The 21,135-nt window shown below is 41.9% G+C and overlaps 1 long non-coding RNA gene across 1 annotated transcript; it reads left to right on the top strand.

Annotated features, from left to right (window-relative positions):
• The first annotated feature begins 4,618 nt into the window (after positions 1-4,618).
• On the top strand, positions 4,619-19,580 carry LOC149748447 (uncharacterized). Its single transcript, XR_016394375.1, has 2 exons — positions 4,619-9,614; positions 15,770-19,580. It is a non-coding gene; the product is annotated as an uncharacterized LOC149748447 (long non-coding RNA).
• Positions 19,581-21,135: the final 1,555 nt, after the last annotated feature.

Raw genomic sequence — 21,135 nt, 5'->3', positions numbered from 1 at the left:
ACACAGCATATATATGGGTCTTGTTTTTGTATCCATTCAGCAAGCCTGTGTCTTTTGGTTACAGCATTTAATCCATTCACATTTAAGGTGATTATCAATATGTATGTTCCTATGACCATTTCCTTAATTGTTTTGGGTTCACTTTTGTAGGTCCTTTTCTTCTCTTGTATTTCCCACTTAGAGAAGTTCCTTTAGCATTTGTTGTAGAGCTGGTTTGGTGGTGCTGAATTCTCTTAGCTTATGCTTTTCTGTAAAGCTTTTGATTTCTCCATTGAATCTGAATGAGATCCTTGCTGGGTAGAGTAATCTTGGTTGTAGGTTCTTCTGTTTCATCACTTTAAATATATCATGCCACTCCCTTCTGGCTTGTAGAGTTTCTGCTGAGAAATCAGCTGTTAACCTTATGGGAGTTCCCTTGTATGTTATGTGTCGTTTTTCCGTTGTTGCTTTTAATAATTTTTCTTTGTCTTTAATTTTTATTAATTTTGATTACTATGTGTCTCAGGTTTATCCTGCCCAGGACTCTCTGTGCTTCCTGGACTTGGGTGGCTATTTCCTTTCTCATGTTAGGGAAGTTTTTGACTTCCCTAACATGGGAAATATTTTCTTGGGTCCTTTCTCTCTCTCTTCTCCTCTGGGACCCCTATAATGTAAATGTTCATACATTTAACGTTGTCCCAGCCAGTCACCATATTTAAAAAGGCAAAAAGAAATAAGTGAAATTAGTTTTAGTAATATAATCTATTTAACACAGCATATAAACACAGTATCCATTTAACATGTAAACAGTATTTTTAAAATATTAATATTTATATTCGTTTTTTCATACTAAGTCTTCCAAGTCCAGTGTGTATTTCACTGTAACAACATATCTCAGTTTGGAGGACTAGCCACATGTCAAGTGTCTAGTAACCACATGTGGCCAGTGGCTCCTGTACTGGGGAGCACAGGCTTAGCGTGCTCAGAGCAAGGCCCTGGTGCCTAAGTGTTCGCTCTTATAGTGGCATGTTTGCTATATATATATGGTGGTATAGCTGTTCCACGGTCCTGGGGCCCAGGCACATACTTCCTTCTGAGCTCACTGCTTTTGCTCTTGCTTTCCCCTGCCTACTACCTTCACTATGGGAGGTTATGGGACTGACTCCAGGTGGGGCAGAAGCTCTGGCATCTGTTTCCTGCCAGCAGCCAGCCTGAAGGTGAGGCCCACCATACCTTAGTTTTCCTGTCTGCTAATGGGGAGCAGTTCCACTCAGCGAACTTAATTATATCCAATCAATCCTAATACAATTAGTGTGTCTGGTGAGGCTCCCCAGGGTGGGAAGGCATATTTTGGTAAGGAGCGCTCAGGAAATGACCCTTTGAGTCAGGAGAAGAGGCATGTCCACATCCCTGGCCCCCTGCTGAGGAGGAGGGAGGCACCAGGAGCCACAGTGGAAGGTGGTAATTAGGGAGGGGTTTCCAGGGCAGAGCTCTGAGTCTCTGCAGAGCTTATGATGTCTTTCCATTTCTTTCATTTTAAAAGAGTTGGGCTGGAAGCATCTGGAGCCTGGAAGGACAGTCTGCCCTTCAGTGTGGTTTCCTGCCCCCATCCCTAATGCCGCCCTCCTCTGTGCAAATACAGAAGCAGAACACTCTTCAAAGAGCAGTGTCAGGCAGGCCAGCTGCTGGCCCTTGCCCTCGGCTCAGCTGATGGCATGGGCTATTGGTGCTGAGGGCCCACTGCCTTCCTGCCCAGAGCATCTCCATGACTTGGCTTTGCTCTCCTCACGTTTCTCAGGCATCCAGATGTATAAGTTTGCTGGGGCTGCCCCAACAAAGCACCACAGACTGGGTGTTTTATCATAAAAGAAAACTATTGTCTCACAGTATGGAAGCTAGAAGTCAGAAATCAAGGTGTGGGCAGGATTGGTTCCTTCGAAGAGCTGTGAGAGAAGGACCTGTTCCAGGTCTCTGTCCTAGCTTCTGGTGGCCTCCGGAGTTCCTTGCCTTATAGATGATGTCTTTTCTGTGTCTTTACATAATTTTTTGCTCTCTGCTTGTCTGTCTTGAGGTCCACATGTCCCCTTTTTATAAGGACCCCAATCAAATTGAATTTGGATCCACCCTAATGACCTCATCTAACCTGTCTACCTTGCTAAAGACCCCGTCTCCAAATAAAGTCACCTTCTGGAGTACTAGGGGTTAGGATTTAAACATGTGAATTTTGGGGGGGGACACAATTCAGTCTATAACACCAGCCTAAGCTCTTTTGGCAAGTGTGGGCATCTGTCCTCATACCTAGGAATCTAGAAGGTGGGTGAGCCTCTGAGCCTTCCAGGGCCAGGGACCATGTCTTCAAGCCTGTAGTGTATCCAACAGAGCTGCCAGGATAATTGCCCGTAATTACAAAACCAGCTCACACAAACTCAGAATTCCCTGGGGCTGCAGGCAATACAGTGACCAACAAAACTCAGGCCCCTGCCCTTTAGGAAATGTAATTCAGTAGGAGAGATAAGACATTAACAAGATAGTAAAATACAGGACAGAGAAAGGTACAGAGAATAAAGCCATAGAAGAGGAGTACTTTCTTGTGGCTCAGAGGTAAGTGAAAGGTTCATGGAGATTCGCTTCCAAGGGTCATTCTGATTCCAAAGGCAAAGATGAGAAAGGTTGGGCATTCCGGGGGTGGAATTCCAGGGAAAGGTGGGCCTTCCAGGGAAGACTGGATTGCATGGAAGTGGACGACGGAAGCAGCTAGGGTGAGAACAGGGTGGGAGAGCAGGACAAAGCCTAGTTGTGGTGGTCTTTTCCTGCCAGGCCATGGGGTCCATGGGGAGTTTTGCAGCAGGAGCACAACATAACGCAAATCACTGATTAGGAACATGAATCCGGTCGGTAAGAATGGGCTAGGAGGGGTTAAGATGGTGGAGTAGAGAAGGTGAGGACTTGTAGGAAGCTGGGGAGAGGCCTGAGTTAGGGCAGTTGCTGTGGAAATGCAAAGGAAGGGATGGGAGTGGGGAAGTGGGAAGAAAGAGCCCACAGAACTTGACACTTAGGTGTGGGAGGAAAAGAGAAGACAGAGGTGGCTTCAGCTTTTCAAGTCTGGGCAGTTTGGAGAGGGTGGGTACCATCAAGAGCAGGAAATGGGGAAGTCAGGGTGTGGCTGTCCTGCTGTGTCCAGACATGTCCTTCCGGAAGGGGGAGGCTCCCCCGTCCTCCCACCTCCCTTCAATTGCCAAAAGCAGGAGTGGCCTCCCCTGACCCCTCCTCGTTCCTTTTTTCCTCAGAAGCTGTATCTTAGTCATTTAAAGGTACTCTGTGGTCTCAAGGGTGTTCTTGACGTCACAGTGAGGAAATGAGAAAAGGGAAAGACGTTCAAGCAATATGAAGGAGACTTCAAGAGATTGCAGGGTGTAAAACAGATATCGGACAGCATCAGCCCAAAGCTGGCTCAGCACCCACAGAACGCCTCTGACACTGGCAACCCCCCTTTGGGGCAAAATAGACACTTGTATTCAGTTCCTAGGTCCTGGCTTTTCTCCCTCTGAAATGCATAAGATACAACTTTTGTCTCCTTATGAAAGCTTCTCATCTCCTTTGTGTATAGATTTGCCTCAGCTGTGATCTGTTATCTCTGAGGGCTAAGAGGGGGAAGCCCATGTAAGAGATGAGGCTGGGGCTCCTACCACACCTGTTTCTGGATGGGGATCATGCAGCAAAACATCTGGAAACATCCTGAGGTTGACTATAAGGGAACACAGTGTTCAAAATGCCAAGCAGTCTGGGTGGTGGGGATGACGGGGTTGAGAACTTTAAAAGGCTGCGATATCATCCCCTCTGGTCTCAGCGTCTGCCACTTCATAAAGGAATTTAACTTCCATCAGAAACAATCCAAATGAACTGCAGTAGGGGATGGGCTTAAACCACTACCTTTTATCCACACAATAAAACACGCTGCGGTCACTAAAAGGGAGTGGAAGAAGTGGTTACACGGACACGGAAAGACGTTTATGATCTATTGTTGAGGATATATACTGTGATATCTAGTTTTCTGAGTGAAAACATATATGCATTAAATGTTGAAAGTGGTTATGTCCTAGTTGTATTATGGGTGACTTCTCTCTCTTTTCTTCCCTCTGTTTTCTTCAATGAAAATACACTACTTGTGAAATTTTTAAATGAATACAATCAGCAGTTATTTAAAATGATTTAACATATGTCCTCAGAAATATTTCGTGGGTGCTTAATAGGAAAGGAGCCTTAGATGAAGAGCATCTCTTGACTGCCCAGGGCAGCCGTGATCCTCCCCACGCCCTCTCCTCACTGCTTTCCATCTCAAAGCTCCTGTCAGCAGGATTGCTTTCCTGAGCCCTGCTGGGAAGGATGTGGGGATGGCGGGGGTGGGGGTGGGGGGCTCCGATAAGCATCGCTGCCTTCATTAGGAGAGGGGAGGGGTCTCAGGCAGGTTGAGTGGCTCTTACTCTGAAATCCCCAGTTAATCGGGTACTGTAGGAGGTAGGGACTGGCCTTTCTTTCTCTCTCCTGTTTTCCAGCTGCCAGCTGCTTCTCTCATGAATAGGTTTTCTTTTGGTTTCAGTCCCATGACTTTGCTTTCCAAGTGCTATTGTACCCAAGCCAGCTGGTTAGCAGGACTGGTTTTTAGGGTTATTGAGTCTTCAGGTCACACTGGGGTTAAGTGCCATGGGAAAGGCAGAAACAAAGTTAGAAGGTCACAAGGAAATCAGGGGGCCAGGGCCAGGGTGAAAGGAGGTGGGCCTTCCTGTACCGCACGGCCAGAGGGCCCGAGTGAGTGTCCCATAAGTGGGCAGGTCACTGTCAGGGACTTGAGTGCAAGGTTCCTACAGCAAAACTCTCAGGGCCAAAAGAATGTCCAGGTGTTCCTCGAACAGCTGTGCAGACTTTTGCCACTGCTTTGAAAGGTTAAAGTGGGTCATACCCACCTGTTCAGCCCTGCCTTGCCCTCCAAGGGGCACCACGGCTGCAGGTGAGAGGTCCTCTTCTGTTTCCGTATTGCCTGCAGTGAGGAGAGCCTGGAATCGCTGTGCAGCTTTAGAAGCTGTTTGGTTACAGGACAGCTTGTTCTACATGTGTTTTTACTATGACCCAGCACCTATATCAGTGTTTTTATCTGGGGAGATCTGACCTGGAGAAAACGGGAGCCCCGAGAAAACCCAGACTCCCCAGGACCTTGGGCTGCAGCCTCTGAACTCTTCTTGACTGCTCTGCTTTTTCTTCTAAGGAGAAAAGAATTCTGACATACCAGTTCCAGGGGGTACAGTCAGAAAATGGGGAGCAGTGGTTATGAACTCTGCCTGTGTCCCTGCACTACTTTAATTTCTCTGACCCTCAGTTTCTTCATATGTAAAGAGAAAGACTAATATGCTTTGGAGCTGTCGTGAAATAATGCATCATAAAGAATTTAGAGGACAGTGCTGGGAGCTGAGGGCGCACTAAGAGAGATGGACTGGAAAAACATGTTAACAGCTAGTATGGGCAGAGACAGATGTTCCTACCAGAGTGGAGGGCAAGACTGCTGGAGCAGGTTCTGGAGCACCTTCTGGTGCCAGGCATTAACTCATTAGCTGCTGGACTGTGGGGAGTCTCCAGAGAGGAGCTGGGGTGATGAGGAAGGTAATGCTATTTATCCACCAGCGTGAAGTTACTTAAATACTTTAACAGTCGAGTATGGCAGCACACCACCTGAATATCAATTGTAATTCTAAATATTAAATATTCATTAGAATAAATAAATATTAGCTACAGGGCTTTTAAAGCTAGATTCCCTCTTCCCCAATACATGTGTGCATGCGTACACGTACACACACACACACACACACACACAAACACACACAGCTTCTTAACTTTTTTTTTTCTTTTGTTACGCGGGCCTCTCACTGTTGTGGCCTCTCCCGTTGTGGAGCACAGGCTCCAGACGCGCAGGTTCAGCGGCCATGGCTCACGGGGCCCAGCCACTCCGCGCCATGTGGGATCTTCCCGGACGAGGGCACGAACCCGTGTCCCCTGCATCGGCAGGCGGATTCTCAACCACTGTGGCACCAGGGAAGCCCGATTTCTTAACTTTTAAGACAGAAAACCCACAAAGGTAAAGGACCAATACGTGTCAGACTTGGACTGCAGCACTCAGATGCCAGTCTCTGGGCTGGGGAGTATGTGCCTCTGAGCAGCTACAATCCAAGTCTGCTCAGGGCAACTACCTCCTGATGAGCCTTGCAGTCCTGCTCTGCCCAGTATAGACTATACAGTGTCCAGATTACAGTGTCAGGGGGAGAGGGCTGGGTGGGGATACAGGAAAAGCTTCCTGGGCTTTGGTGGCAAATCAAGGTGTTCTCTATTAGTTTGCTAGGGCTGACTTAACCCAGTACCAAAGACTTTGTGGCTTAAACAACAGGAATTTATTTTATCACAGTTGTGGAGGCTAGAAGTTCCAGACCAAGGTGCCAACAGGGTTGGTTCCTTCTGAGGGATCTGTTCCAGGCCTCTCTTGTTGGCTCCTAGACAGCTGTCTTATCCCTGCGTCTTCACATCACCTTGCCTGTATGTGTCTATGTCCAAATCTTCTCTTCTTATAAGGATTCCAGTCATATTGGATTCGGGCCCTTCTTAATGACCTCATTTTAGAGCCTATCTCCAAATATGTTTACATTCTGATGTTTTGGGGGTTAAACTTCAACATAATGAATCTGGGGGGAGACATAATTCAGTCCGTAACAAGTTCATGCCTCCTACCCTGGTATACCCAGGGCAGTCTGCAGGCGTTTTTCTCTGGCAAACGTAGGGTATGTGCTCCTCTGAGATTTCTCCCCATGTGTTCTTTTTCTCACTTTTTTTTTTTAACATCTTTATTGGAGTATAATTACTTTACAATGGTGCGTTAGTTTCTGCTGTATAACAAAGTGAATCAGCTATACGTATACATGTATCCCCATATCTCCTCCCTCTTGCGTCTTCCTCGCGCCCTCTCTATCCCACCCCTCTGGGTGGTCACAAAGCACCGAGCTGATCTCCCTGTGCTATGCGGCTGCTTCCCACTAGCTATCTATTTTACATTTGGTAGTGTATATATGTCCATGCCACTCTCTCACTTCGTCCCAGCTTACCCTTCCCCCTCCCCGTGTCCTCAACTCCATTCTCTACGTCTGCATCTTTATTCCTGTCCTGCGCCTAAGTTCTTCAGAAGCATTTTTGTTTTTTGATTCCATATATATATATGTGTTAGCATATGGTATTTGTTTTTCTCTTTCTAACTTACTTCACTCTGTATGACGGACTGTAGGTCCATCCACCTCACAACAAATAACTCAATTTCATTTTTTATGGCTGAGTAATATTCCATTGTATATATGTGCCACATCTTCTTTATCCATTCGTCTGTAAATGGACACTTAGGTTGCTTCCATGTCCTGGCTATTGTAAATAGAGCTGCAATGAACATTGTGGTACATGACTCTTTTTGAATTATGGTTTTCTCAGGGTATATGCCCAGTAGTGGGATTGCTGGGTCGTATGGTAGTTCTATTTTTAGTTTTTTAAGGAACCTCCATACTGTTCTCCATAGTGGCTGTATCAATTTACATTCCATCAACTGTGTACGAGGGTTCCCTTTTCTCCGCACCCTCTCCAGCATTTACTGTTTGTAGATTTTTTGATGATGGCCATTCTGACTGGTGTGAGATGATATTGCATTGTAGTTTTGATTTGCATTTCTCTAATGATTACTGATGTTGAGCATCCTTTCATGTGTTTGTTGGCAGTCTGTATATCTTCTTTGGAGAAATGTCTGTTTAGGTCTTCTGCCCATTTTTGGATTGGGTTGTTTGTTTCTTTGATATTGAGCTGCATGAGCTGCTTGTATATTCTGGAGATTAGTCCTTTGTCTGTTGCTTCATTTGCAAATATTTTCTCCCATTCCGAGGGTTGTATTTTCATCTTGTTTATGGTTTCCTTTGCTGTGCAAAAGCTTTTAAGTTTCATTAGGTCCCATTAGTTTTTGTTTTTATTTCCATTTCTCTAGGAGGTGGGTCAAAAAGGATCTTGCTGTGATTTATGTCATAGAGTGTTCTGTCTATGTTTTCCTCTAAGAGTATTATAGTGTCTGGCCTTACATTTAGGTCTTTAATCCATTTGGAGTTTATTTTTGTATACAGTGTTAGGGAGTGTTCTAATTTCATTCTTTTACATGTAGCTGTCCAGTTTTCCCAGCACCACTTATTGAAGAGGCTGTCTTTTCTCCATTGTCTATTCTTGCCTCCTTTATCCAAGGTAAGATACCATATGTGCGTGGGTTTATCTCTGGGCTTTCTCTCCTGTTCCATTGATCTATATTTCTGTTTTTGTGTCAGTACCATACTGTCTTGATTACTTTAGCTTTGTAGTAGAGTCTGAAGTCAGGGAGCCTGATTCCTCCAGCTCCATTTTTCTTTCTCAAGATTGCTTTGGCTACTCGGGGTCTTTTTCTTTTTCTCACTTCTTACTGTGAAAATATTCAAACACATAATAGAATATATGCTGATCCATGTATCCCTCACTAAATTCAATACTGGTTAACATTTTGTCAAATATCATTTTGTGCATGTGTGTGTGTAGGAACCATTTCAAAGTTACCTTTAAATATTTCAGGATGCACTTCTACAAATAAATGATAAATAAAAAGACATTCTTTTACACAGCCACCATGCCATTACCATATCTAACAATAATTTCCTATATCATCTAATATATAATCAGTCCATATTCATGATTCTTAGACTACCACCAAAATGTCTTACAATGATCTTCTTCACCAACCAAAAGTCATACATTGAAAATGGTTCTGTCTCTTCAGTATCTTGCCTCTTTTCGTCTTAAACATTTCCCCACCACCACCTTTTCTTTCCATGACACTGACGTTTTGAAGACACTAGGCCACATTGGAATGTCCCACATTCTGGCGTTGTCTGATCATCTCCCTTGAGGTAGTGTTTTATCTCAGGTCACTATAATAAATAGCTACAGGAAAACTGTTTATTTACTGTAAAACAGTTGTGAGGACAGTACCGGGCATGACTCCAGCTCTTGATGTATGTTCCACTGTATGAGAAATTCTCACCAGGTTTTAGTACCAGGAAAGAGCTGTATCTCCCCCTACAAATGGCATTTTATTTTCTTCTGATTAGAGCTATGAAACCTACTGTCTCTCATTTTGTTCGGGAAGTGCAGAGTGAAATTTACAACTGAGGTATACTTTAGGGTTATCGCATCTGCTTCTCCTTTATTCCCTCAATCCCGGGTTCTATTTTGTTAAGTCTTTAAGGCTATTGTGTGTCTTTCATTGTAAATTCAAATTCTTTTTTGTTTGTTTGCTTTAAAGATTTAGGATGTAAGTAAGTCCAGCTGATTTCCCCAAGGTCTTTCCTTACGTCCAAGCTAAGAGAGGAAGAGCTTGCCCAGAGGTGCTTTGGAGACAACTCCTTTCAGGGAACCAGAGGATTGCAGAAAACTTCTGAAGACCGAGCCTCTCCCGCACACAGTGTGCTCGTCAAGGAAGTTACGATTTAACAGTGACCTTGTCTTCTGACAGTGAACAGGATGTCTGCTCCACTTGCTAATTTCTTAAGGTAATCCTGGCTCTCCCAGAGTAACTTCTGGCCCACATGTACCTGCCACCATTCAGTTGTTCACCAAGCTCTGTGCCAGGAATGAAGAGAAAGCTGAGAAAGCAGTTATAGCTTCTGAACGATTGGGTTTAGGATGTATGGCTCTTTTATATTTCCTTGAGATCACAATAGCTCTTGATATTCAAGGACTTAAACACACAGATTAACAGGGTTATTAATCTCAGTGGAAACTTGATAGCCAGAAATATAAATACCATGAGGTGTGGTTTAGTAGCTGCTTATTAAGTACTTATTATGTACCAGGAATGTAAGTGTATTGCCTTACTTAATCCTCACAACAATTCTGTAATATAAACATTCGTGTCAACATTTTCTAAAACAGAAATCAGAGGTTCGGGGACTTCCCTGGTGGTCCAGTGGCTGAGACTCTGCTCTCCCAGTGCAGGGGGCCTGGGTTCTATCCCTGGTCAGGGAACTAGATCCCACATGCTGCAACTAAAGATCCCGCATGGCCACAACTAAAGATCCCCCATGCCACAACGAAGATCCCACATGCCAAGACTAAGACCCAGTGCAGCCAAATAAATATTAAAAAAAAAAAAAAAAGGAAATCAGAGGTTCAGAGATGCTGAGTAACTTGCCCGAGTAAGTGGTGAAGCTAGGCTTTAAACCTACATCTGTCTCCTAAACATTATATATTTATAAACATTATAAAGATTTTTTAACATTATACCATATTGTCTGTGTTTTGTTCCTCGCATAGAAGAAAATTAGAGAGAAGAAAAACACAGCGGCTAGACTCAAGAGTGAGGGGAAAGGGAACTATTTATTATGCTTTTGATCTTCTCCAATACACATGGGGCAGGACTGTTCCAGGATGGCAGTTAGGTTGATTCTGTTTGCTTTTTTTTCTTGGCCCCTAGGCTGGAAGTGGCTTCTGACCACCCCAGCAGCTAGTGGCACCTGACAGTATGTGGGGCGGCAGCAACAATATCTGGTCACACAGTCTTCCTCCAGACGGTCTACCCACAGCCTGCTCCCCTTCACACAGGCAGAATGAAAGCATCAGCATTCCCAGACCATGACGCTTGCCAAGAACTCAAATGCTTATTCAACAGAACAAATATGGTTGAAGACAGTTTATGATCTGATTATGTGTGTAGGCAGAGCAGCTGCCCCAGCACCCTTGATGATCTGTGCTAATGGGAGGAGTTGGGACCCGGTGTGACGCCCACACCACTTGCACTTGGAGGGGTTTTATTTGGCTCGGGAAGAGTGAAGTCAAGAAATGTTAACTTAGGGCTCCTCCTGGGCTTCAGGGAGTCCCTGAAATTCTATGCAAACTTTGTGTGTATATGGATGAAGGGCTTTAATTGTTGTCAGATATTCAAAGGGGACCCTGACCCCCAAAGATTAAGAATCATTACTTTGAGACTAATTCAGATAATACTTTGTTGATTTAATATTAACTGGAGCTAATTTAAAATTAGTTTACCTTTCTGTTTGGTTATCTAGGTGGTGGGAAAATGTTAAGTAGAGTGAAAAATGTGTCATTCATTAACCAGTGGTAGTTTAAACCAGCAGTGAAGAGCCCAGGGTCTGGAGCTTTGTTTTTCTCTAGCACATGGTCTTGGGCAAGGAATTTAAACATTCTGAGCTTCAGAATGGGTTGATAACTACAGTTCTACCTCATGATGTTATTATGAGGGTTAAGCAAGGTAATAAACACAAAGTCTTTAGCACTACCTAAGGTTAGCCATTATTATTATTTGTTCTATTATTTCTTATTTAACCAAGTGGAATCATTATTGGTGGCAGAGTCTTTGTGGCAAGAAGATGTGAAGGTTGTCCTTCCAATTCCCCCACATGCTCAGAACAGGCTGGGTCCTCCCACGTGATCCCTCCTTTCTCCTCCCAGATCATTTAAAGCTGGCACAGTCTTAAGGCCAGTTCAAGAAACACCTTCTCAATATCTCCCAGCACATTGCCTATTCCAGCCTGGTTTATCTCTTCTTTTTTTTTTTATTAATTTTTAAAATTGAAGTGTAGTTGATGTAAAATATCATATACGTTACAGGTGTACAATAGAGTGATTCACAATTTTTAAAGATTATACTCCACTTATAGTTATTATAAACTATTTGCTATATTCCCTCTGTTGCACAAAATATACTTGTAGCTTATTTTATACATAATTGTTTTTACCTCTTACTCCTATACTGCCCCTCCCTCCTCTCTCTCTCCCCACTGGTAAACACTATATATATCTCTGAGTCTGCTTCCTTTTTTGTATATTCACTAGTTTGTTGTATTTTTTTAGATTCCACGTATAAGTGATATCATACAGTATGTCTTTCTCTGACTTATTTCATTTAGCATAATGCCCTCCAAGTCCATCCATGTTGTTGCAAATGGCAAAAATGCATCCTTTTTTATGGCCGATAGTATTTCATTGTATAAAATATACCACATCTTCTTTGTCCATTCATCTGTTGACAGACACTTAGGTTGTTTCCATGTCTTGGCAACTGTAAATAATGCTGTTATGAACATTGGGGTGCCTGTATCTTTTTGAATTAGTGTTTTTGCTTTTTTTGGATATATACTCAGGAGTGCAATTGCTGGGTCATATGGTAGTTCTATTTTTAGTTTTTTGAGAAAACTCCATACTGTTTTCCACAGTCCATTTTAACCATTTTAAGTCTCATTGTTGTGCAACCATCATCACTATTTCATATCCAGAGCTTTTTCATCATTCCAAACTGATACTCCGTAACCATTAAACAATAACTCCCCTTTGCCCCCTTCCTCCAGCCCCCCGTAACCACCATTCTACTTTCTGTCTCTGTGAATTTGACTATTCTAGGTAACTCATATATTGCGGAATCAGACAGCATTTATCCTTTTGTGTCTGACTTATTCCACTTAGCATAATGTTTCCAAGGTCATCCACATCGCAGCATGTATCAGAATTTCATTCCTTCTTAAGGATGAATAGTGTTCCGTTAATGTGTGTATAACTCATTTTGTGTATCTATGCATTTGCTGATGAATATTTGGGTTGTTTCCACCTTTTGGCTATTGTGAATAATACAAAATTTCTTTGAGTCTCTGTTTTCAATTCTTTTAGGTATTTACCTAGAATTGCTGGATCATATAATAATTCTAGTATCCAGAGACCTGACCTTGGGTCTTCATTGTGTCCAAAGATCTATTTGCTAAGGGTATGGGACAGGGAGCTGTTCTTCTATCTCTGCATCCTCAGTGGCTATGCAAATTAGGCTGCCTGTGATCCACCAATATAATGGTACCTTGTGTTTCCACTGAGCACTTACTTCGTGCTAGTTTCTGTGCTGAGTATAGTGTCTTTTGCATGACTCTGTGAGGTAGATTTGATTATTATCCCTCTTTTATAGATAAGGAAACTGAGGCATGGGGGTGTTTTAATTAATTAAGTTATTTATATTTTTGGCTGTGTTGGGTCTCGTTGCTGCGCACGGGCTTTTCTCTTGTTGTGGCGAGTGGGGGCTACTCTTTGTTGCGGTGCACAGGGCTTCTCACTGTGGTGGTTTCTCTTGTTGCCGAGCACAGGCTCCAGGAGTGCAGGCTTCAGTAGTTGTGGCACAGAGGCTCAGTAGCTGTGGCTCGCGGGCTCTAGAGCGCAGGCTCAGTAGTTGTGGTGCACGGGCTTAGTTGCTCCGTGGCATGTGGGATCTTCCCGGATCAGGGATTGAACCCGTGTCCCCTGCATTGGCAGGCGGATTTCTAACCACTGTGCCACCAGGGAAGCCCATGGGGGTGTTTTATAACTCTCCAAGGGCACACAGATTGCAGATTCTGAGCTAGGATTTGAACCTGGACAACATCATGGTAGCTCCCATATGTTTAACCTGTACGCAATTCTACTTTTTCAGATAGAGTGACCATTAAATTAGTCAGCCAGGATTGAATTTATTTGCCTAGAAGAAATAAACAGCTTATGTGGGATAATTACAATAAAAATCAAAGATATAAGTGAAAAAGCTAATGTAAGAAGCCTCTGTGGTTTAACAGGACCTCTGTTGGGAGCTCCCTTCTACATCTCCGTTAAAATTTTTTCTTAGCCTTTGTATATGAGAGGGGCCTTGTACGCTGTGTAGAGGAGCTAGTTTGCTTTCTATTTGGAAGCATAAATCCTCGATTCTACGAAGTTTTTAAGGGTAACCTAGCAGACCTACCAAAATGTACTCTAGGGTGTTGAAATTTGCAATGAAATGTATCACTAGATGGCAGTATAAATCAATTTTTAAAAATTCAACTGCTTTCTAACTCTGTATAGTAAATTAAGCTCTAGGAAAGCACCATCATTTTTGACAAGATCAGGGCAACTGTATTTAATTCAAAATGGCTTTTAATCACCTAGAAGAAAATTCACAAGCTTTTTAAAGTTAAAAGACCTGAAAAGTGTAAAGGCTTTTATAAGGAAAGCTGCTTCTAAAGTTTTAGAAATTCCTGCTTTGGAAGAAGACAAAGTTTTAAGTAAATGTTTTGACTTGAGAAAGTCCATCAGCAAGGTAACATCACATCCACATACTTCTGGGATTCTTTCAGTCGGCCATCTTGGTTTGGATAAGAAGCAGCCTTTAGTCCATAATTGAAAATACAGCTGTCAATTTAGTCCTTGGGGAAGTTCCTTTCAGTTAATGCCAGAGAAAAAGCCAGTATTTAAGTAATTCAGGAAGCTAGAATTGACCCCCTAGGTTGGTTTGACATCTGAGCCCCTGGGCGTATGGACTTGCGGTTGAGATAATGAAACAGATCTCACCCATTAGAAGGGAATTCCTAGCTTTTTACTTGAGAGAGTGCATGGCAGGCAGTGAGAAGACAGGTAAATGCATTTTCTCATCTCAGTTCACCAAGGTTTGGCTCTCACCAGGATGAGAATTTTTTTTTTTTTTTCAGGATGAGAATTTTAATGATCTAACTGTTACCCTGCCTAGGAGAGAGAATTAATGTTTCATTTCAGAGAACGCCTGGAGTCAAAATGGAAAACTAACTTAGAAATGGATTCTTTCTTTTTTTCTCTCCAGCTGTCATATGTAAATTATAGTCTCTTTTAGAAAGTTCACAGGGAACCAGCATCAAAGAAGTGGAATCCAGCCAATCCCTCCAAGAAACTGAAATTTCAGGACATGCCTTTCGAAAGGCAAACACAGGCTGACTCCCGCCCACACGCCATCAAGAGCCTAAGTGTATCTGAAAGCCATTGTCAAAACAGGCAGTGAGGACACCCATGGTCAAGAACATCTTGTGACCTTATGGGCAAATCATTTAACCTCTCTGAGCCTCAGATTCCACATTTGTTAAATGGGCATAATAATAGCTCACAAAGGTGTGGTGAGGGCGAATGAGATAATGGGTGTGAAAGCACTTGTAGGCTATATGGTGCCATCCATATATTGGCTATTATTGCTTTTGACATGTCAGCCCACACAACCCCACTGTCACCCTTCCTCCCTTCCCCCAACACACACACACACACACACACACACACACTAATGTAGACTGTGCATTGTCTTTGTTTTCTAATGCCCCACACCCATCAATCTTCATCTCTTACTCTCCATTTCCACAACCAGAAAAATCTCCTACATGGACTTTCTGCATCTAACCTAGCCTTGCTTGACTCCATCCTGCTCACTGCTGAAGAAATAATCCTGTTAAAAACTCACTTTGATTATATATCTTTCCCCTATTCAAAAACTTTCAATGGTTTCCTATTGTCTGCAGAATAAAGTCCAAACTTCAAAGTAGCTGAAATGAAAAGCCATTGACAATCTGGCTCTCGGACCTAAATAACATCAATGAGAGGGCCACACGGAAATCAGAATATAAGTGTTAGTGCTGATAAATGCTACGTCGGAGGATAGGTGATTTGGCCTCAAGCGTTTGCCAGCCATTTTTTCTTCCTCCTCCTTCAATCTTGACGTTGAGAAAGTCCATCTGAGGCTTGCCTTCCTCTCCGGGGTCATTTTAAGTGAACCTTCCCCAATTTTCTACGCATTCTAGCCTCCACAAGTTTCCTGTACTCACTCACCTGTCCTGGAGCATGCTCTACCACGATATTTACAATAGTTTACTTTTTGAGAGTTCGTTTTCTTTTTTTTTTTTTGCAGGCTCAGCAGCCATGGCTCACAGGCCCAGCCGCTCCGCGGCATGTGGGATCTTCCCGGACCGGGACACGAACCCGTGTCCCCTGCATCGGCAGGCGGACTCAACCACTGCGCCACCAGGGAAGCCCGAGAGTTCGCTTTCTTGATGGAAGTCAGAAACTCATAACCCACTGGCTGAACCTGACTCCTAGATGTATTTTCGATCCTCACAATGTTGGTCTGCACTGTGTTGAACAATGTACCAACTTATTGGACAATTGATATTATAAAAAATTCCATCTTATCTTGAGAAACTCAAAAAGCTAGCAACCAATTCTAGTCTCAGATTCAAATGGCTATGACTGACTTCTTGTAAAAGTTGTCTATATTGCTGCCTCCACCTCCTCAATTTCAACTCTCTTCCCTAATTCACTGCTCATATTTTATTTCTATCATTTCACAAAGACTGTTTTGCCAATGACACGTTACCCCCGTAATTTCCAAATCCAGTGGTCTCCTCTCTGCTTTGTCTTACCTGACCTTTCAGCAGCATTTGACACTTAATTACTCTTTGCTTCTTGAAATACTTTTTCCCCAGAACTTGGCTTCCATTATACCCCATGTCATGAGTTCCTCTTAGTCTTCTTTGTTGGCTCCTATCCTCTGCCCCACTTCTTTTTTTTTTTTTTTTAAGATGAGTTCAGTTTTGGGGCTTCCCTGATGGCGCAGTAGTTAAGAATCCGCCTGCCAATGCAGGGGACATGGGTTCGAGCCCTGGTCCGGGAAGATCCCACATGCCGCGGAGCAACTAAGCCCGTGTGCCACAACTACTGAGCCTGTGCTCTACAGCCCGCGAGCCACAACTACTGAAACCCACGTGCCTAGAGCCCGTGCTCCGCAACAGAAGAAGCCACTGCAATGAGAAGCCCATGCACCACAACGAAGAGTAGCCCCCGCTTGCCGCAACTAGAGAAAGCCTGTGTGCAGCAACGAAGACCCAATGCAGCCAAAAATAAATATAAATAAATAGTTAAAATGATACTTTAAAAAAATAAATTGACTTACAAAAACTAGTCTTTAAAAAAAAAGATGAGTTCAATTTAAAAAAAATATTGTTTATTTATTTTTGGCTGCATCAGGTCTTAGTTGTGGCATGCAGGATCTTTCACTGTGGCACACAGGCTCTTTGTTGCAGCATGCAGGCTTCTCTCTAGCTGTGGCACAGGGGCTCCAGAGCATGTGGGCTCTCTAGTTGTGGCATGTGGGCTCTCTAGTTGTGGTGTGCAGGCTCAGTAGTTGCGGCACGTGGGCTTGGTTGCCCTGCAGCATGTGGGATCTTAGTTCCCCACCCAGGGATCAAACCCACGTCCCCTGCATTGGAAGGTGGATTCTTAACCACTGGACCACCAGGGAAGTCCCTCTGCCCCACTTCTAAAGTCAGCGTGGTTTGGGCTTCGTCAGGGTCCTCTTCTCTATTTGTACAATCTTCCTAAATGATCATATCCAGTCTCAGAGCTTTAAAAGTCATCTATTTGCCATGTCTACTAAATTTGTTTTGTTTTGTTTTGTTTTCTACCCTGGACTTCTCCTTAGGAGTCCACGTGTCTACATCTAACTGCCTATCTAACTTGCCATCTCCTCTTGAATTTTTATAAGCATCTTGAACTTCAACATCACAGAAAAGAGTTTTTGGATTTCCATCTCCTAAACCTCTTCCTCCTCCCCTTCTTCCTATGTCAATGAATGGCACCACCATCTGCTCTCAGAGCAAAAAATCAGTAGCTCTCTTTCCTCATCTTCCACATTCAATCCATCAGCAAGTCTCCTATTCCCCCAACACATATCTGTACTAGATGCTGTGACGTGCCCCTCAGAGGGGACTAGGGGACTTATGCCCACAGCTGCTGGATGTGTTGCCAACTCACAGCCACTCTGCCCTCTCTGGAAATTGCCCTCACCTGAAGAGAGCCACCACATTCAAGGTCACACCCCTTTCCTGGGGGTAAGCAAACCATGTACAGTGACTGATGCTTGAGGCCGGACTCCTAACACAGGATGACTCTGCTAAGGCCTTCACTGAGACTGCATCACAGCCCAACTTCTCCTTCTGCCCAACCTGCTCCCTTCCTTTCCCTTTTATTTCCCTGTCAAGGGTGTTGATGCTAAGAGCCCCGAATTATACACTTACTTCACCCTGATCTTTCTCAGAGTCAGCTTCCCAGGAAACCCAATCTGCAACATCATCCCAAATTTATCCACCTCTTTCCATCTTCACTGCCTCTTCTAGTTGAAGCCACCACCTTCTCTTACCTTGACTACTGCAGTAGCCTTCCCCCAATGTCCCTGCTTCTACTGTGTTTTCCGCACAACTGTCAAGTTATCTTTTAAAATATTCAATTTGTTTTATCTTATTTCATTAGATAATATTTGATACAAAAATATGATATATATGTATGTTTTGAATCTTTAACAAAAGTGAAAAATGAATGCAAAAAGGACACAATGCAGAAAACTTAGTATGAATGTTATTCTCACTAGATGTTCAAATCTGGTATAGCTCAAGTTTTGTTTATACTATTTTGCATTTTTACAAACTTAAATCACTTTGGCTCATATACTTGCTATAAAGTGTTGGCAACAAAATTCTTCAGATTCACATTGTTTGGCCGCATTATTTCTAACAGATATAGATTTACTTCTAGTTTAAGAGAAAATAATATTTACTGTTGATGCATGGTCAAGTATATTTTAAAGATTCAGTTAGTGCTTTCATCTAAAAACTTGTTTTTTCTTAAAATGCTGACATCTTCATTGAAATATATCTATATATATGCATGCATTCCACTCAATTAAGATCTGGAACTATTGAAATTGCCTGTATACCTTTCCTTGATTATAATCCCTCCCAACTCTCCAGAAGTAATCACAATCATGAGATTTGTTTTTATCATTTCTGTACTTTTTACAACTTTATAGTTTTACCATATAGATATTTATCACTCAACAGTTTAGTTTTCCTTTGTTTTTGAGATTTATAAAAATGAAGCCGTAGTGTATCTGTTTTTTTTCCCACTCAAAAGTATATATCTAATATAATAATCATTTATGTTGATATTTGTAACTTATGTTTATTCATTTCCATACTTATAGTAGTATTAATTCATCAATTTAATAAGTTAATTATCCACATAAATAAATCCACAATTTATTTATCTATTCTCCTTTGATAAATATTGGTATTTTCCATTCTTGTACATGGTTTTTGGTGCTTATGGGCAAGAATTTCTCAAGCGTTATACCTAGAAATAGAATTGATGAATTTATTTAGTGTATGCAAATGCTCAATTTTACAAAATAATGCCAAATTATATTTTGAAGTGATTATACCAAATTTTACTTTTATTAACAGTATAAGAAACCCTATTGCTATAAATCATACTAGTGCTTTAAATTTATGCCAATAAAATGGACATTATCATTGTGCAATTAACATTTTTAAATTACTAATGAAGTTGAGTATCTTTTCATATGTCTGCCATTCGTTTCCTTTTCTATTAAATTCCTATACATGTCTTTTGTTTGATTTTTCCATTTTCTTTTTTTTTGGCTTTTAGGAAATTGATTTTCAAGAGTTCTTACATATTCTGTATTGTTATCCTTTACCACTAATAAAGTTAACAAATATTTTCTCCCAGCTTGTGGCTTTTAGCTTTCTTTATGGAATATTTTCATGAACAGAAAAAAGTCTAGTTGACTTTATTTCCTTTATGATTTCTGTGTTTTGTTCAATAAATCTTTCCCTTTTCTTAGGTTATATTTTCTTCTAAAAGTTAAATTTTTGCTTTTCACAGTTAAGTCCTTAATTCATATGGAGTAGATTTTTGTGTACAATGCAAGTAGGTATCTAATTTCTCTTTTTTTCCCAAGTGGTTAACTATGAGGAACTGTGAAGGGTCTGAGATTTATCCTACTTACAAATGAATAAGCTAGCCTGCCACAGTCTCATTTATGCTGGCAGAACACACGAGACTCCTGGGTCACAGACAAAGGACGGGATCTATTACTCATAGCACAGCAGGCAGCGTGTTGGTTCCCCTTGCCGTGTTTCCAGACAGAGGGCTATGAGAAGAGGGCTGGGTGGTAGCTGCAGTCCAGTGGGTTATATTATAGGAGAGGACACTGAGCTTAGGGAACCTGCATCTTCTATAATGGGCAATGAGTCAGCCTGATCTTTGCCCCAGAGGGAGACATTATCTTTTTAGAGAACAATAAAAAATCTACTCTCTTGCTCTGGAGGGAAACCCTGTCTCTATCCTCCCAGGCTGTTAGTATACAAAGAGTCTTGAAAAGATAGCTTGGAATAAAAGCAGTTAGTGTCTCTGCACACAAGACCTTCAGAAATACAAGAGGCTCATGTAGAATTGTCTCCCAACAACAACCAATTTGGGGAGAATCAGATCTTAATGCTAATGAGTTTTCCTATCAGTGAATATAGTATATCTCTATATTTAAAAATAATTTCTTTCAAGTCTTTCACTGAAGTTTTATTATTTTTTCCATAAAGGTTCTATACATATTTTGCTAGATGTATTCCTGGGTATCATGAGTTAATAATATATTTTTTTGAAGTTATGTTTTCTAATTGCTTGCTGTGTGATAGAGAAATACAGTTTCTTAAAAAACTTTTAAAAACTTCTAAATTGTAAAGTAAAGCATAGAAACAGAACACTAAATGAAACAAATGTAGAGCTTAGTGGATAAGTATAAGATGGATACACTGTAGCCACTATCCAGGTCAAGAAACAACTTTTCCTGTCATCTCAGAAGTCCCTCTGTATGCCCCATACAGTTCACAGTCCCCTCTCTTCCCCCTAGATAACCACTATCCTGTCTTTCATAGCAATCTCTCCCTTGCATTATTTTACGCTATAATTTAGTCTTGCCTGTTTGTTTTTTTTTTTAAAAACACCTTGTTATGTCTTTTAAGTCTCTTTTAATCTATGGATTCTCCCTCCATCCTTTGCTTTTCCCTACACTTCATCTGTTGCAAACTCAGTCTGTTTGACACAGAGTTCTACAGTGTGGATTTTGCTGGTTGCACACTCATGTTATAGTCCATCATGTTCCTGTGTCCTCTGTATTTCTTAGAAATTGGCAGCTTGATCCAGATGCTTCATCAGGCTCAGGTTTTATCCATTTATGTTTTTTTCAGGAAGTCTGGTTTTCACTCTTTTAAAAAAATATTAGCAGCCATTGATAGTCAATATTTAGACTCATTAATTCACTGTCAGTTGCAAAAAGATGATATTCTATTTCTACCATTTTGCTTTCATGTATTACTTTGAATAATTGTATGAGATGCTTCCCTTTGCCTACTAGTTCGTTATCCA

This window comes from Delphinapterus leucas, chromosome 9 (genome assembly GCF_059928025.1).
Source record: "Delphinapterus leucas isolate spDelLeu-1000000601 "Yukka" chromosome 9, BTC_Dleu_Yukka2, whole genome shotgun sequence".
In the NCBI taxonomy this organism is placed as follows: Eukaryota; Metazoa; Chordata; class Mammalia; order Artiodactyla; family Monodontidae; genus Delphinapterus; species Delphinapterus leucas.
The sequence above is the reverse complement of the archived record's forward strand: the minus strand, read 5'-3'. Positions and strand labels throughout refer to the sequence as shown.